This window comes from Platichthys flesus, chromosome 13 (genome assembly GCF_949316205.1).
Source record: "Platichthys flesus chromosome 13, fPlaFle2.1, whole genome shotgun sequence".
NCBI classification, from domain to species: Eukaryota; Metazoa; Chordata; class Actinopteri; order Pleuronectiformes; family Pleuronectidae; genus Platichthys; species Platichthys flesus.
The window spans coordinates 15,732,621-15,750,214 of NC_084957.1; the positions used below are offsets into that span (position 1 = coordinate 15,732,621).

Here is a 17,594-nt window from a genome sequence, read left to right on the forward strand (position 1 = left end):
TTCTCTGATTCAGATATGTAGCCAGTAGCTGTTCTCTGTTGTGTCTTGTCTTGCTAGTTGTGTAATTTTGTCCACATTGTTCATCTGCTGCATCATGGAAGCAGCGGAGCTGGTGGCAGGTTTTCACTAGTTAAATTCCACGCGTACGATCCCTCCCATAATGCATGTCCTAGCAAAAAATCTATTAATAAGCCTTGCGAAGTTTTTACTTTAGGAGTCATGCAGCATTTTCCCTAAACCACATTCTCAAATGTTATTGTTAACATTTTTATTAGAAACATTTTCTGATTTCTTAATTTTCTATTCAAGGTTAAAGGGATTGTTCGACAAATGAATTCACGCATTATCTATACTCGCCACTATTCCGATGGAGGTGTGGGCGATTTGTTTGGGTCCACAGGAGTTTCAGGGGAAAACAGAGTTGCAGCCAAATCCAATCCAATTTAAGTAAATGGCAACCACGTAAAAAAACATAAAAATAAAATGTCTCTTTAATGCTCCTGTGGTGTAATCCACGTGTCTGTTAGCCCAGACATTCAAATTAAACTTGAAACGGTGTCATTTACACATTACACTAGCCAAGTGGCCACTGTGGAGGGGAAATAAGAAAATTTAAGAAATTAATTATTTTGCTGGGTTTTCTTAAGATCTAAGACAACAGTATATGTTTTATTATGCAGGGAACATGGATTGTGCCGGTTGAAGGTTATCAGAGGAATACAGTGAAAACAGTGTATGTGCTCATCACATAAAGTAAGCAGTTTGTTGAGAGATTAAGTCATTCGCTCAAGAGAAAACACTTAATGAATGCAAATCATGAAAGCTGTGATGGAGCGTCCAAAGGAATTGGTAGAGATTGTTCCGAGACTGGACCTCTGGGGTATTGATGTAACGTGGGCTGTGATGGTCTTAAGCCTCAGTTATACTGCATAGAGGCATTCACTGACAGCTGCAGACAGCAGGGACGTGTGGCTGGTTGTATTATACTTCACTTGGAGGACTGGTTCCTCACAGGTACAGTAGATTGCGGTCTATATATTGAGCATGTGCAAAACGCATTCAAAATCTTTGAATTGTCGAGATGAGGACTAAGTCGGACCTCCTCACACAACCGCTCTTCAAATTCAGCTTCCGTTTTTCAGCTCATGCATAGTTGGTGCCAGTGACACAACAAATTGGTAGTTTGGAAAAAAGCCTCTCACAGACAAACCCCGCGATGACACAATTTACACCACGCAGGCCTTCGTGGACCCTCGCGTCCTCGCTGGTGCGTAAAGCTTACAGGGAACTTGGAACGCGGATCATTCTGTGAAATACAGATAAGCACAGCTCTTGTGCTCCGGGCGAGATACTCAATGTTTGTGTACATACTGACATTTTGTGCATCAGTAAAGCCAAAGGGGAAAACGTCCACTTAATTAAATCAATTAGAGCATGAAGGGCCTGTCAAAGTCTCTGCAGAAATCACCATGATGGAACAAACTCACCCACAGCTCAACTCTCCTCATGAGTCAGAGCATCTGCTGATGTACGAGCTGCAGCCCTCTCTCCAATCCACAACCTTTACGATTCCACATTCAAAGACTGCATATCTTGTTATTAACGTATTCTCTTACTATAACTATTATTTTTGACAAACTAAAATAATGATTACTTTGTGAGGATTCATAAAATGCTAATGCAACACTGACCTTATCAAACAAAGTGGCCAAATCATCAGAACGTCGCCCATCCACAGTATCACTTACATTGCTGTGGTTACTAGTTAATTGCTGCATTTTAAAATCAGAATGTAATGGTTCTTTTGTTGTTAACCCAGAAACTCTTCCTGAAACAGATATTTACTCTCTAGTAGCAGCTCAGTGCTATTGGTCAGGTTTAAATCTGGTCACAATGCTGTACACCATATGTGAAAGTATGCATAACAAATTGATCTTTGTTTTATCAACATGTTAAATTGTATCAATAAGGTGAAAATACATCACAAATAACAGTAATCAGTATTCGCAGTTTCAGTATCAGAAAAGATGACAGGCGAGAAAAGGTCATTGTATTATTTGTCCTTGTCATACAAAGATGTATTGCCAATCGTCTTAATTGAAACGCTGAGGCAGGTGAATATATGAGTTTGGAATCTAGTTTCAGATTTTCTCTGTTTACGCAGCATCATTTCAGGTCTAATACTTTATTTCTGTGTGTGTGTGTGTGTGTGTGTGTGTGTGTGTGTGTGTGTGTGTGTGTCTGTCTGTAGGGAGAAACCAAAGAGCCTCAGATTATGTACTCCTTGTACACTCTGCTGAGAAGTGTTGGGTATCACCCCTCACTCTGTTTCTCTTAATGGTCCAAAGTAGCAACTTTCTGCTCCGCAACATGAACCCAATGCACACAAGAGGACAGTGTGGGGGAGCTGCACATCCTTGATTACAATTTAATGAGCAGTTTTCAGCCTATTTATACATTTATGGACCTGTTTGTCTGTGGAAGGAGGAATCAAATTTATAATCTCCACAGTGAAGTACCTGAAGACCTCAGGAACGCTGACTTGAATCTCATCTTTTGCATCGTCCCGGGAATTCGGAAAGGTCGACAGTCGTAGAGAAGGAAACTCACAGCTGACTGGCCCTCCTTCGGTTTTTAAATGAATATAGCTTTTACTACAACATTGTTGTTTCCTACACCATCATATTTCATACTCTGGACCTCTGCTCTGTCTGTAATATCCTCTTTTGCCATCTCAGACCTTTACAAAACCACGTACCATCCACAGACGAGTACTCAGCTGGGGTTTTAGGGCTGTGACGGCAGCCGCATTACCACAATACCACGGGGGGAGGTAGATTGTGTGTGTGTGTGTGTGTGTGTGTGTGTGTGTGTGTGTGTGTCTGTGTTGCCAGGGCTGGTTAGCTCTAGCCTAGGGACAATCCATGAAATGATCATTAGTGTTAATAATCAGAGTTGATGATCACAGCTATGGCCACTGCCAGCAGTGAAGCCCTGAGGAATAAGGCCAAGTACGTTGGCAGTCCTGCATAAAGTAAAAGCAGCAAGACTGTTTAATGTTACCACCAACAAGCCAAGGCTAAGCTAAGTAAGCTAGAGCGTAATACCAGCGGCATCCTTACTCAGTTCAAAGCCACGAGGTGGCTGGAGAGGAAACAAGGGTTTCCCCTGCGTGCATTTAGCAGCAGAGCTACTTGTTTCAATCTGGTCGTCGATCGCATCTCCGTTGTCAAACCAGCCGCTTCCCAACTTTGTGGTGTGGGTCAGTATACAGCATGAAACGGCCCAGAGCAGCTGAGGAGGGCAACTTTCATTTCTCCCACTCCCTAAAGACAAGTGCTACATTATCAGAGACCTTCGTGAAAGAGGATATGAAATCTTTACAATCTCCATACACAAACAATACAAATTTAATGAATTATGAGTCCGATTTTGCATGAGGGTAAGCAAGTGACTGCTTCCGGTTTTAAGAATAAAAGGTTTCGAGGGGGTTAATCATTTGCATTATTATCGCAGTGAGAAACAAATCCAAACCGTCACGGCTTTTGCTGTGGCTTTGTTGACAGAGTGACTCTAAAGCTGAGATACTGTAACACTGTGCTGTGGCCAGCTCTACTTGCTCCCAGTTCGCTCCCAGTTCCCTCCCTCAGTCTCTCCCCTTCCCTTCCCGGTCTTCCCCTCAGCGTCCCAGAGAGGGATTAGGCCTGGAGCCCAGTGGTGACACAGCGACACGGAGGGCAACAGACAGTTACTTCAGTTGTTGGCCATGACATGGGAACACTCAAGCTGGGTGGCAGAGAAGTGATATGACGATAGAGGTCAAAACAGAGAGGAGGCAAACTGAAGGAAGGAGATGCCCGTAACTGACAACTGATACCTGAACTATTGATAAGAGGAAAGAAAACAAAGTACTAAGGTGTACAATTACAGACAACGGAAAAATATGTTTTATAAATAGATTTTGGAAACTAAGAGTCTGCAGTCATTCAACAGGCTCTGTAAGGCTGTACTTACATAAGCCGACATCAGCAAGCAAAGATGCTCACGATAACAATGACGTTAAATACCATGTTTGCCAGAGCCACCATCTTACTTCAGGATGTTGACATGGTAACATATATGCAAAGTACAGCTGAGGTTGATGGGATTTGGAACACGGTTCATTAGCTTTTTACTGAATCTCAATCCTTATCCAAATTTTCAAGTTGGGACCAACCAATGTGCAGTTTTAGTGGCCGATGCTGAAGTTGATACTACGAGTACAAAAATTCAATACCGATATATTGTTTTTAATATTGCAATTAATTTCAAGGAAAAAGGGCTTGAGTCCTAATATTTTTAAGTTTAACCACAAATTTATCTAAATAAGTATAACTAAATAAAAAAAACTAAACAACCAGATATGTATTACTTGGATCAAGAAAATAATATTAATTAGATTTTATGTGGCTGTGGGGGTTTTGCATTCACAATCCAAACTTGTTGCATGACAGGTGACATAATCGGATAGCTCACAGAACAAAATGTAATAATCGGCTGAAGCTGAGAGTCCACAAGTTCTAAAAAAAATGCCTCAAGTCCTTACTTTAACGGCCTGCTTCAACGATAATAAATCCTCCCCTCTAGTCCTTGGGTTAGTTATTGCGTGTTCATAAAAGTCGTCATTCTTTCTATTGCACAATAGCGAGTACCTATCCCACACCACTGTTTAATCATTAAGCTGTGTCTCTCACTGTGTGAAAGAGACTTTTTTTTTTTGAATGGTGCTTGTATTTGGACTTCACCACCAATGAGATTCTATTCAGGACTCTTTCTCTTTTGCTGCTTTCAGACATCCACTGACCTCCAGGGATTCTCTTGATGCAAGATAAAAAAAAAGGTTTCTGAAATACAGGCCCGGCAGTCTCTTAGCGCACTTGCCTTCCACATACCTGTCATGCTGAGCGAACCTTGTCCCACACTCTGTTACCATGGCTCCCTTAACAGAGGGTGTGTCTGCAGCATAGGTGTGCCGTGGAAGTGTGTCTTCAAGTAACCTTGATCGCTGAGGGAGATCTGAGCAACACAATGCAAGTTTTTTCTACGATGCAACCTACCAACGTTGGATCTGTGTACGTTTGTTGAGTGGGTGCGACCTCATTTGAGAAAGTGTGTAACAATCAGGTCCAGCAAGTCCAAGCCCACACTTTGGCATCACTTCCTGGAGCAGTCATGTCTCCCATCTTTAAACACATGCCTTGGACACTTAACCCAAAAAGGATTTAATCCCAACGTGTGGCTGCAGAGGGGACTATACATGTTACATGGAGTTGCTTTAAAACCAGAAAAACACATGCATGGAACTCCCCTTATGTTCTCGGTAAATAAACATCCTTATTTTTAGAACAATTACAACATCTGACAAGCATGACAAACCAATGCCTAAGTGATGAGTGGTAAATACGGTGCAGTTACCATGAGCAGCCACTAGGAGCATTGACAACCTCTGCTGCATGTGGCACCAGTCGCCAATCTGTGGTGTTTCGGGGCAAATGTGGCTCATTGTGCGAGCCGCTGCGTTTAAAACAGAAGCGTTAACGTACGACATTCACTCTGTTACTGACAACGCGAGTGAATATGATTCATGAAACAAATGCGCGAAGACGAGAAACGTAGAAAAAACTCCAGAAAACAGAGGAGATGTGTTGGAAATCAGAGTCAGAGCTGAGCTCACGGGCCTTTCTGAAGAGCTGCTGGAGAAATGTTGTTAAAACAGATGAGTGGACACATTCGAACCAAGTGTTTTAGTTCGGAGAATAAGTAAATAAACCACGCAGATCTGGTATGTTATGCCCGCGGAGATCGAACTCAACGCAAACCGGGCGCAGTGTTTTTAGTTTTCAAACCGCATCTGAGCGGACAAAGAGGCAGCGTCACGTCCACAAAGTGACACGAGTGACACGCGATTCCTGTCGCAACTTTCCCCAATGCTAGCGGAGACATTGCGATGCGTAAATAACACTTTAAACTGAAAGGACGCCAAAACAAGCCAGCGCTCCAACTTAACCCAGTGGATGTTGCGGTCTTACCTTAGTGTTCACTCCGGAGAGAAAACCGCGACAACACGCAGAGAAAGGGAAAAGCGGCGTGCGAACTGCGCGCGAGTGGAGCCACGCAAATGACGTTTAAATCCACACGTGCTCTGGTTCGGTGCGTGTTTATGTTCTGTGGAATCGGGAGCCGGACGCGAGGTCGACCTGTGCTCGAATGTTTTTCTGTCGCAGCCTCACATCCTCCACCTCAATCACTGCTAACAAGGTGGACGTGAGGAGCACAGCACTTCCTGTCGTGGCTGTCAAAATAAAACATCACATTTCAGTTAGCGCAGGAGTTTATAACTCAGCCAAATGGCCAACAGACCCTTCATGAAACAACATTTAAATTCACTAGATACAGATGTTTTTTATTTGGATCAGCACCAAATTGCACACACTCAGTCCTCTAACCATGCCTGATTTAAAAACCATGAATTACTCTGAGAGAAATCAATGAAAATCCATGGATTCTCCTTGTGATCCTGATCCGTCCCAATAAGAGTTATTTGCTGACCCGTACCACATCCTTTCCATTTTGTGGAAATCCCTCCAATAGGTTTTTATGTATTCCTGCAAACAAACAAACAAATAAAAAACATGTGTAAACAAGTGTAGGTAATACAATTATACTGGCTTTCCAATATATATATATATATATATATTTGTTTTGGTTCAAAAATAAATTCATACATGCAGATTATCTGCTTCCAAAATTAGCATTCTAATTACAATTCATGACATCAAGTATTTATAATTGAGTAATAATTATAATAAGCAAAGAATTCCTAAAGTATTTTACTTTGATTATCTAATACAAGTATTTCTAATACACCGAATATATATACGATTTCCAATAGCTCAACAACCCAAAATAAAAATATGTTACTGGGCCTCTGTTGACCCTCCACTATACGTGGTGGTTTTCTGCCTTGGTATCCAGGAACCTTTGAGTCCTTAAGATCAGAATTTAAACAATAACTTCATTCATCAAATAACAGAACATTTATTAGAGGCAACTTTCGAGCTGACATTAGTAACATCATTTTTAGGAAGCAATTTTAAAAGAGGTTTTAAATTCTGCATGAATGATTCCTCCGGTTTTCATACACTATCAATATTTATTGTCTTATCGAATTCTTATTATAGAATTTATTTACAAACACATTTAACGCTTAATTCTTTCAGCTGTTTGAAGTTGAGCTGACTTGAATACATTTCTTACTAGTATTTGCAATACCAATATACTGGGTTTTATTGTGTCCAGCATAATTGGAAAGAGCTGAGGTGCACGTTCACACAACAAGACTAGCTAGCTGGTTTCACTAGATTTCATGGTCGGATTTGATTTGGTAAAGTATTTATGTTAGGAATATGAACACATGTGGCTCTTAAACTATAACAGATCAAATTCTAAACTATGTATCATCAATATTTAATTTACTATAACTACATCGTAAACGCAAACGCAAACTTGAAAATAATTAAATTTTAAACTAACAGGGAAGCTGTGAGGCCATATGTTAAAGCCTTGGTTATGAAATATTTACTTGCGGAAATGTTATTTATAATTAACTGTATTTCACTTTCCTATCCATCTCTTTCAGACCCCGCCCCCCCCCTCCCCCCCTATGATTAGTATTATGGTTATGCGGGGGCTATTTTTGTCATTACTCAGGATCAGGATCATGTGTCATTTCACTTAACAATGAGCCACTGAGAAGAAAATACTTTAAATTTGTAGGATCATATAATTTCCGGTTTGATCCTGCTCTCTTCATCCACCTTGATCGCCTGTCTGGTGTGTGACGTCACTAACGCCGGGACCAGGACAACGCCAGAGAAGACAGAAACATTCGGGGGAGTATAGTGCCTCTTGCTGACCATAATGGGAATTACACCCTAAATGATTTACTTTAACTTTGTTGTATCAAGGTGATAATTTGTTAAACCTGAGTCATTTAGTCCCATTCATGACTTCAATGTAAAGCAGACATGATTAATACAGTGATGCATAAACCTCATCTACAGACAGTTTACATTCTATTAATCATAGGGGGAAGACAAAAAACAAAAAGACAAATGCACAACTCAAAATGTTTATATGACATTATCAGAAATGAGATGATCTGTTTATGTTAGTTGTATATAAGTCTGTGGATTTCATAGATTTATGAGTATTCATGGCTTTGGCAGGATTCATTTTTAATTCATTTTGTCCATCAAAGCAAATAGATACAAGTTTAAAAAGTCATTTAAAAGGACGAACATTGAATCCTAAAATCAACAAAATCAGTAGAAGCTCCCTCTGTCATGGCAGAATCCTCACCTCCATAGTCCATCCATCTATTCATTCATCCATGCATTCGTCCATACATCCATCCATCATCCAACCATCATCCAGCCTTGTTGCCGTGGCGTCGTAGTCTCTTGTTTATAGACAATTGAAAAATGTAAGTGGATTCTTACAAAATGGTTGTTTAAACAGTTTTCCTAGAACAATTGCGTTTAACTCACTTGTTCCTTTATTCCACGTGTGTTTTTTTATTAATTGATCTATTGATTTTTTCTAAAACTGGAAAGGGAAGTAAAAGTATAAGTCTCTTCATACTAATCCTAGAGTCTTACTAAAGCAAATGAGAATGGTTTGTGGGTAAAACAATGCGTATCTGTCACAAGGGGGCAGAGCCTCCCTGACAGAAAAGCTAAACAAATGTGCACGTCACACATACCAACGTTTCCCAGCTCGTTACCACAAAGTAAGGATGTCCCAGTAACCAACCCACTGGTGCCTCTCATTCAGTGCACACAATGACATTCATACCCCAACAAAACAGTTTGATTAGAACGCAATTAGACGACTAAGTACAAGCACACGCTTATTTGTTTGAGATGCACTTTTGACAATAGGCCCTTTTGACACAGCCAGCTCCAGCATAATTGGAAAGAGCTGAGGTGCACGTTGACACAACAAGACATGTCGCTGGTTTTACTAGATTTCATGGTCGGATTTGATTTGACATGACAAAGTAGAATGCTGGTGGTCTGGGACTGAGATAATATTATAGGAGGAGATATTTCATCCGGGCAGGGAATTCAAAGCTCCTGTTAAAGTGCAGAATGACAGGAATTACACTCCATCTTGATTTTTTGAACACTTCTCAACACTTTACCTCCTGCTGTTGCAACTGGGATGTTTTCCATCTCAGATCCACGCGCCTTCATATTCTCACCAGCCGCTCCACATCATCTCGCTGAGTGACCACTGAGAGCCAAGCTACAGTTATAACCCTGATGAGACTTGGTGGTTATTTTGGCAGAAAGGCGCCCGTCTTTATGTCCCACGACTGGATGTGATGATGTACGCGATAAGGCAGCGGCTCCTTTGCTATGCCTGCCATTCTGCGGCCTGCAGGCTCAGGGAAACAGTGGTTTTGTTTGTTTCTGATGTGGCAGCAAGAGAAAGACTTTACTTTGTACATTAGTACAAATAATAGAACCATAACAACAAGTGATTCACATCATATTCATGCATTCAATACAAACATTTAAGATGCTATGATAAACAAATTCTTATTTGATTATTTAATTTCGAATGGAAAAGAAGAGTTAATCTAGTTAGGGGGTTTTTTCCCCGCTTTTCTGGTACAATCAGTCAAAACAATTTTTATTTCCAGTTAGCCACTGGGGGAGCTGTATGACACGGGGGACTTTATCAGATTAGAGAATCTTAAAAGATGTTTGTGTGATTTGTGTAGTTCACTCTGTGTGTACTTTGAAAGGCATTTACAGTAAATGCACTGTTCAGAGATATCCTTTCAGACTCTTAATGAAAATCACACAGAGCAGCCTCACATGACCACGAGCACAGTAAACTCCTTTTAAAGCATTCAAACATGCCCTGTGTGAAAACCTAGTGTTTACCTTGTATAACAAGTGGATCTAAGATGTAATTTCAAGGTTTCAGGGATGTCGATCGATTCATGTATTTGCACTTAAGCATATGAACCAAATCACAAACAAATCTGCAAACCAGTTAAATACAAAAACTGTTTGGTCCCACTGGCAAATACCAACGCAAATTATATCAGGGTTGTTCTTTAAGGAACTGCAGGGTTGCATCATATTATACCTAACCAGTAGAAAAAAGAGGAAGCAAATGAGTTAAGCAGATTGAAACACGAGTTGTGTATTGTAGCTCTAGTTTCAGATTCCGACTGTGTGTTAGACAAACAGACTATGAATTATAAGTGTTGACTATTGACTGTAGATAAAGATGAACGCCATGACTGCTACCCAAATGTGAATCCAGTGCATCTCGCTGCAGTAAAGGTCATGAACCCAGCCTCCTCAGTGTTGGTGAATGGGTCATGGATCCGAGCTAAAAAGTCAAAATACACATAAAAATACATTTCCTGAAAGATGATTTCTGCCATTTTCTGTGGTTCTCATAAAACTGGTGTTGATTCAAGTGCATGGGTTTAGCAAGTTTTGTCTTAACGACGCTTCAAAAATGGGGACAAACATCCTGATTGACAGCTGAGACGGACTCATGATTGATAGACTGGATGTATCTGCAGGACATCGCTACCACAGCGCTGTCCTTGACGTCATTGGTGCAATTATGGCAGACGTATGAATATTTCCTATGTGAACAATGCTAACTCGGATACATCCACTAAATGGAGGAGGATAAATAGCTGATTTGAAAGATCCATTGTGAAGGATTGAAGGATCTATTGACATAAATGTTACGTAATGCTCATAATTCAAATTTCCTGAAACTAAGAATTGTTGCAGTTTAAATATTTACATCAAGAGTAGACCCTCTTCCGTGGAGTCCACCACATTGGACCACCATGTTTCTACTGTAGCCCAGACCGGAAAAAGCAACGTTTAGAATCTAAAGAGGGCCTCTCTTTATAGGTGACCTGAAGGCGGATGCAAGATGCAACTTCACCACTAGGTGCCGCTAAATCCTACCCACTAAACCTTTAACCACTGGGTATGAACACCTACGCACTCGTCCTTTTCGTCTTTACAAATTGTCAACAGGCCTTTCAGTTTCAACTTTTCACCAAACCAGACAGTCAAACAACTGGACACCTAACAGCTTTACAAAGTGGGGATCGGTGTGCACAGCTGCCACCACACCTCCATGCAGCCTCGATCTTTCGTCTCGCCCCCCAAGATCTTTTGGGATCTGTATTCTGAGATGTGGGGTCCTCGCTGCCAGAGCGCCACCATGACAGCTGTCGTTACTTTGCAGCAGACAGAATTAGCAAGATAAACAGAGCCAGAGACAGAGGGGCCCAGTTGTTGTCCAGATAAGTGAGATCAGATAAGACTGCTGCTGTCTTTTACCCTCTAATGAATCAGAGCAAAAGAGGAATAACCAACTTATTAAGGTCAGGTTCAGTGAAAGGTATTTAGAAAAAAACTGATTTTATACTGAGGCAGCATCAGAAGGAAGGAGGAGGTGGGAGTTGACTATATGGAGGAAGCAAAACAAATCCATGCAGATCCAGTCCAGACATCAGACGGCAATGAAAAACACCTTAAATCACCTTATCTCCCTGATTTGTACAAAGGGTAACAAAAAAACGTCAGATCCTAGTCTAGGAAAAAATAATTCCACATAAATTATTAACACGAGGATCCCTTCCTTTCTACTTATTCACAGAATCTCTATAAATGGCTCCCTCGACCTGATGCATGTCAAACTAACATCAAGAGGATTCTGAAGGCAGGTGAGTCGTTGCAGTTATGCGTCAGTGTCAAGTTCACCGTGTCCGTCAATTCAGAAAGAACAAAGAGGAGAGAAAGAAACCCCAGCGTCTAAATAAAGTGCCCAGCGACTGCATTGGGGCGAAACATCCCACCAATCTCTGCAGGGATTTAGCAGCCTGGGAACACAACACCAGCCTAAATGGCCGAGGCTTTGCCGGGTCATATATAGACCCACATCAGTGCCACAGCACCAAGCGAAGAAAGAGCGAGAATGAGCACAGGAGACTTTTAATCATCATCAGAAATTCAATGTTAGGTGACGAAGGAACCGCATGAATACTTTTGGTTTCATTTTAAGAGGTTTGTTTCATCTTAACGGAAAATATTGTTGTTTTGATAATAATTACAATTCTTTTAAGCATATGTTAAAATTCAACACAGTTTTTTAGGCTTGTCACCCTTTTCCTCTCTCTCTATTAGCCGCACCAACAAGGACACACGTCTCCTCTGAGCTTGTCAGATAGATTCACAAAGATCTGAAGAGCCAACATCATGGACTGATTCATTTTTTCACAAAATATTCGACAAAAAGTCGTAAAAGGAATAAAAGATTTTTGCTGCACATCTATCTGGTGACCCTTCAGAGGGGCCTGACCCTGACTGCAGGACTCAGCTATGCTCACCATATACAGAGCAGTTAAAAGTAGCTCTAGCTCCAGTAGCTTTAATAGTAAAACCTTACTTATGAAGTGATGCATCGGTAACCGTCTAATAATACTTTATGTAGTAATACAGCAGACACTTTGCGAGTTTTATATCTAGAACAATTATATTTACTTTAGTACTCAAAGTGCATTTTATTGACAATGCTTACAGTGGGGTCCAAAGGTCTGACCCCTAGTGTAAAGTCCAGGTCCTACTCAGACATCCCTACATTGCTGTCAATTTGTACAAAATTCAACAAAACTAGGCCACACACCTGTTTGATCCCTGCTGTATTGGCTTCCTGTTTGTTTTTGCATTTATTTAAACAGTTGATTGATAACGGCACACCATCTTAGATCAGCCGATAGTCTCCTGGTAGTTCTCAGAGACTGATTGGTTACTGAAGACCATCTTCCTTTTGACGTTCTGGCCCCCAATCCCTGGAATGACTCAACCAGCTGAGATCAGAAATGCTACTGTTGCCTCATTTTATTTTGCTTTGAAATGTTTGTTAAAGCTTTAAAGGGAATTTTTGTTTATTTCATTTTTATGATTTCTATTTTCTTTTATTGTTGTTTTACCCTCTTGCTAAGCACGTTTCAACTCTTTTAAGAAAAAGTCTATATTTAAAGCTTTGTATAACATTCAACATTCAAGAATGTATTATTATTACAAAATTGCTATTGTTATTGTTATTATTATTATTATACGTAATATTTTAAGTACTTACAAATTTGTAAAGTACCAGTTTCAGACTCTGACATTAGTTATTTTACTAAAGTAAAATAAGTGAGTGCTTCTTCTACTTCTTGATTTGTTCACATGTATATATATATATATAGATAATTGGGTTTGGATTTAAAATCATCAGGTCACCGCACAGTGGTGAAATATCATGTGTGGTGACCACACTCATCTGTGTCTAGCTTCGATATGAATAGTTGGAACTTAAGTGCTCTCTTCTCCCAGCAATTGAGGTACTTTTGCAGCTCCTGCATTCCCCCGTGTCTCAGGACACTCACAAGGTACAAAATGAACCGTTAACCTGAATTAAATCCATATGACTAGTTGGTGTCAACAGTGTCCTGACACCAGAATTGGATTGCTCAAGACAAGTAATGCCATTATCACAGCTGTAAATTATGTCTGGTACTAATAATGCCAGAACATAGTGTTATTCAATTCATTCTGTTAATTAAATGTAAGGCTAGAGATAGCAGACAGTTAGTTTAGCAGAGATACTAGAGAAAACAAGTAAGCAAGCAAGGCTATACAGCAAATGTCATTCCAGGTGGAGCCACAGTATGCTGCTCAAAGAAGTTTTGACCACAAAACTTTGTCGAAACTTTGTTAAGAAAACCATTAGACACCGATGAATAACACACCAATTAAATTTTTAAAATCAAATATGATTAAATAAAATAATAATTACACTAATCAAATAATAAGGTACTTAAAACCAATAGAAGCAATTCACATACAGTGTTTAAAAAAAGCTGTGAACCAGACGATTGAAAGCTGCAGCGGAAAATTACAGATTTCAGATTGTTTGATGGTTGATAAGAGTTGTAGCATGTCTAATGTGATTATAACAGTGAGTCTGACTCTGTCCGGGAACACAAATCTGCCATTAAACATCAATAATTAATTATTGTAATGTAATGTGTTTTTATGAAAAACTGAAGGAAAAAAATTGAATTGGGATATATGGGGGACTTTCTCCTGGCTGGGAGCAGAAACCTCCTGAAAAGTCGTCTTTCTCCGTACAGTCTGGTTTAGGCATCCAGTGAGGAGTTTCATCTGTTCTGCAGTTCCAAAGCTAAACTTACTGGCTATATTGAACGTATGTGCGAAGGGATGTAATAATGATCCTCTCCTCTTTATCCCAGCAGGACAGCAGATATTCTCCACAAAATTCCCCTCCAGAAGGTAATCTAGTCAAGTGGGTATCAAACATCTGATGAAAGCTTGATGGAAGTCTCAAAGTCTCTCCGGTAGTCCACTTGTTAAGCTGCCGTTCATCCTATACCCGCTGTGGGAGTCCAAAACGATTCTGTCCCTCTTCATTGGTTAATTGCCAATTTGAAATCTTCATTGTGACACTGCACATTCCTTAAAATCAGCGGCTGGGATCCATTTCAATCTGTTTGACCGGCAGTGTAGTGAAGTTCTTCCAGAGGATCACATGGATCTTGGATGACTCAGAGAAATTCAAGTTCAAGTGGTTGCTGTGGTTCTAATGATTAACGGTTTACTGGTGATGATGGGGTCTGCCTGGCTTGACCTTTACACACGGCTGTATTTGCAACAGAAGTAAGCGCCAGGCTTTAGCATCACGATAGTCGTGCGGTGCCCAGACAGCTGCAGCTTTATCCGCTGGCTTTAGCAGCTGAGTCGGAGGCCTGGATCCAGAGGGTGGGGTGGGGGAGGGAGGACTGAGTGCCAGCTGAAGTCGGAAAGAAACCAGAGGCTGGGGGGGGGCTGAGACTGAGGGAATGTCTTGTGCAGTCTTTCAATTGGCAGTAAAACAGATTTGTCCCTTGAGGTATAAATTGAAGCAGTTGACTGAAATTAAGGGAACTGAGCTGAATAGTTCCTTTCCCAGACTCAGGACTGGGAAGTTATGGATTACGTGTTATTATGATTATAATCAGATTACAAAAATGAATTCAGAGTTTAATACATCTGAAAATAGTAATTAAGTCACATAAAAAAAAAAAAACCCCAATGTTCTTAACCAATGGCTGCATGCTTCTAACATAACAATATTAGGAATAATTACCTCTCTGAATGACGTCACATCCGAATAACCAGAGTTAATCTGCTTCATTAGTACAAGAACAATGTTTACAGTAGGCAGTTCGCCACTGTTTACAAAAAAACTGTTCATACGCTCTACGCTGCATCTCACTCACGCTAACACTGTAGAAATACGTCAGACGGTCATTTCACAGTACTATGTATATGACACATTTAATGTAAGATTAAACAGCAAAACAACAACTTTCACTACTGATGAAAAACGGAGGGGATATTTTGGATATTGAAGTCGGGGGTTGTGAAGTTCCTCCGACCTTCCGAGTCGAAATTCTGACTTGAGGGGGCGTTCCGGTTGCCACTTCCGACTCTGGGGGTCGGAAATTCCAAGATTTAATGGAACGTTGCATAAATGCTCCAGTTTGTTTGCGAGGTTACAACAGCAACAGTCAAAATAACTTTCTGTTCCAGGCATCATTTCCATCACTTCAACTTTAAAAATGTGTAACATATGGACGTCTAAGTGCAATTCTATTCGTGCGAGATGAAGATAAATTTGCTGTGAACACCTCTACTTCAGATTTAAAGAAAAATACTCGCAATACAATGCTGCAAACGTGTCTTGGGTTAAGCTTTTAGCTTGAATTTAGTTTAACCGTTATCACCACAGTCCTTATCAGCTCATTTGAGTCTGCCACAGCAGTATGGTTGATAGTTTAAACAATGGCTTAGCTGAATATACTAAATGAATTGTATCTGTGTTGAAAATATATTGAGACTTTGAAATAGAAATAAAAGAATAAATGGGGACTAGTTTTTTGACCCTCTTTTTGTGGCCTTGTCCATTTTTTATTAAGTGCAATATTTCCCAAAAGTGTTACATTCAATTTAATGCAATCAAATAAACTGCTTTACTAATTACACATTTTTCATGTAATTTATTTCAATAACTTACTAACTCAGTAATTGACTCATTTCATTGCATTTCACCCTACCCAAGCTTGTGTCAAATACTATCATATTAATGTAATTAATCGTAAAAAAAAAAAAAGACATGTAATGTAATGGTAATAAATGAGGAACGTGGTGAACGCATGTGATTTGTATGTGGGCTCCAGTTTCAGGTGGTAAAGGTCTTAAAGCAAAAGCACATTGGAAGCATTAAGGGGAAGATGCCACATGTTTGTTACAGGCAAACTAATCTAATCTATTTCCAGTCTCGTCCTCTGGAACGAGTACAACATCTTCTTCTGTCCTCTTGACATCAATTTGGCCCAAAACTTCCTGTTTGTCCCAGCTGACCATTTTAAATCTGTTTAGAGTGGTATTCATGAAAACATTGGTGAGCTATTCTCTCTACAGTTAAACAGAGTATTTCATGGCAATCAAGTATCTGCATTTTATATTATGCCAAACTAAAAAGACCAACTGATAGCCATGCCTCTATATAGTTCTTATATACATGTATACACATACAAGGCCAATAAAGAGCCATAGATACATAATGTATAGCTACTGTTTACACACACAGACTTACTAATTCAACACTTAACAAAGCACAAATGTCTTTATGGCCTGTTTCAAATAGCACACTTCAGCCTTAATGGAACACTGCTGACGCATTTTCTCTTTGGAGAGAGTCCAGGGACCACCGGGTCAGGAAAACCTGCCTCAGAGAGAGAGAGACAGAGAGAGTGTGGGATGAGTAGAGAGAGAGAAGTGGGAGGAGGAGAGAGAGAGATGAGAGGAGCAGTGGGGGTGATAGAGGGTGGTGTTCCAGCGTGAACAAGTGAGAGTGGGGTTGCAAAAAAGAATGCTTCAAATTTTCTTAGAAACCATGTGCGTACCTGTCTCTACTAGGCCCAGATACCATATCCAACACTTTGGACGTTTGGGAGTGAATCTGTTTTCCCCTGTGAAGGGGAATATAGGGAGGTAGAGACAGATGAGACACATGAGTAGGGGACCAACGTCACAGGGGGGCAGATCTTTGCCAATTGACCCTTGGCATCCTTTCCAGCTGTATCAAAGGCTATAGGAATACTGTGTATTATGTAACTAAGTGTGTGTGTGTGTGTGTGTGTGTTTGTGTGTGCATGCAGTATTTTGATGATGATCACAAATGATGAAAAGAAAGACACCAGATGAGAGGACTGGATGCTCACTTTCCAGGAGATATGGCAGTGAGGGGATAAAAAAAATAAATGGAAACAACAAGTACAATCTTAGAATGTAGGTGTAGAAAAGGAATCACGGAGGAAGTATGTGAGCAAATGAAATACAACTGAGTGACCTTAAAAGGCCACACGGTCAGACTGGTGACTGAATGAG

At 40.3% G+C, this 17,594-nt stretch overlaps 1 protein-coding gene across 1 annotated transcript in view; it reads right to left on the reverse strand.

Moving 5' to 3' along the window:
• nck2a (NCK adaptor protein 2a) overlaps positions 1-6,270 on the reverse strand; it is a 31,609-nt gene extending 25,339 nt beyond the window's left edge. The window contains 1 exon segment of the mRNA XM_062403184.1: positions 6,069-6,270. The gene's annotated coding sequence lies outside the window, so the exon portion shown is untranslated.
• Positions 6,271-17,594: the final 11,324 nt, after the last annotated feature.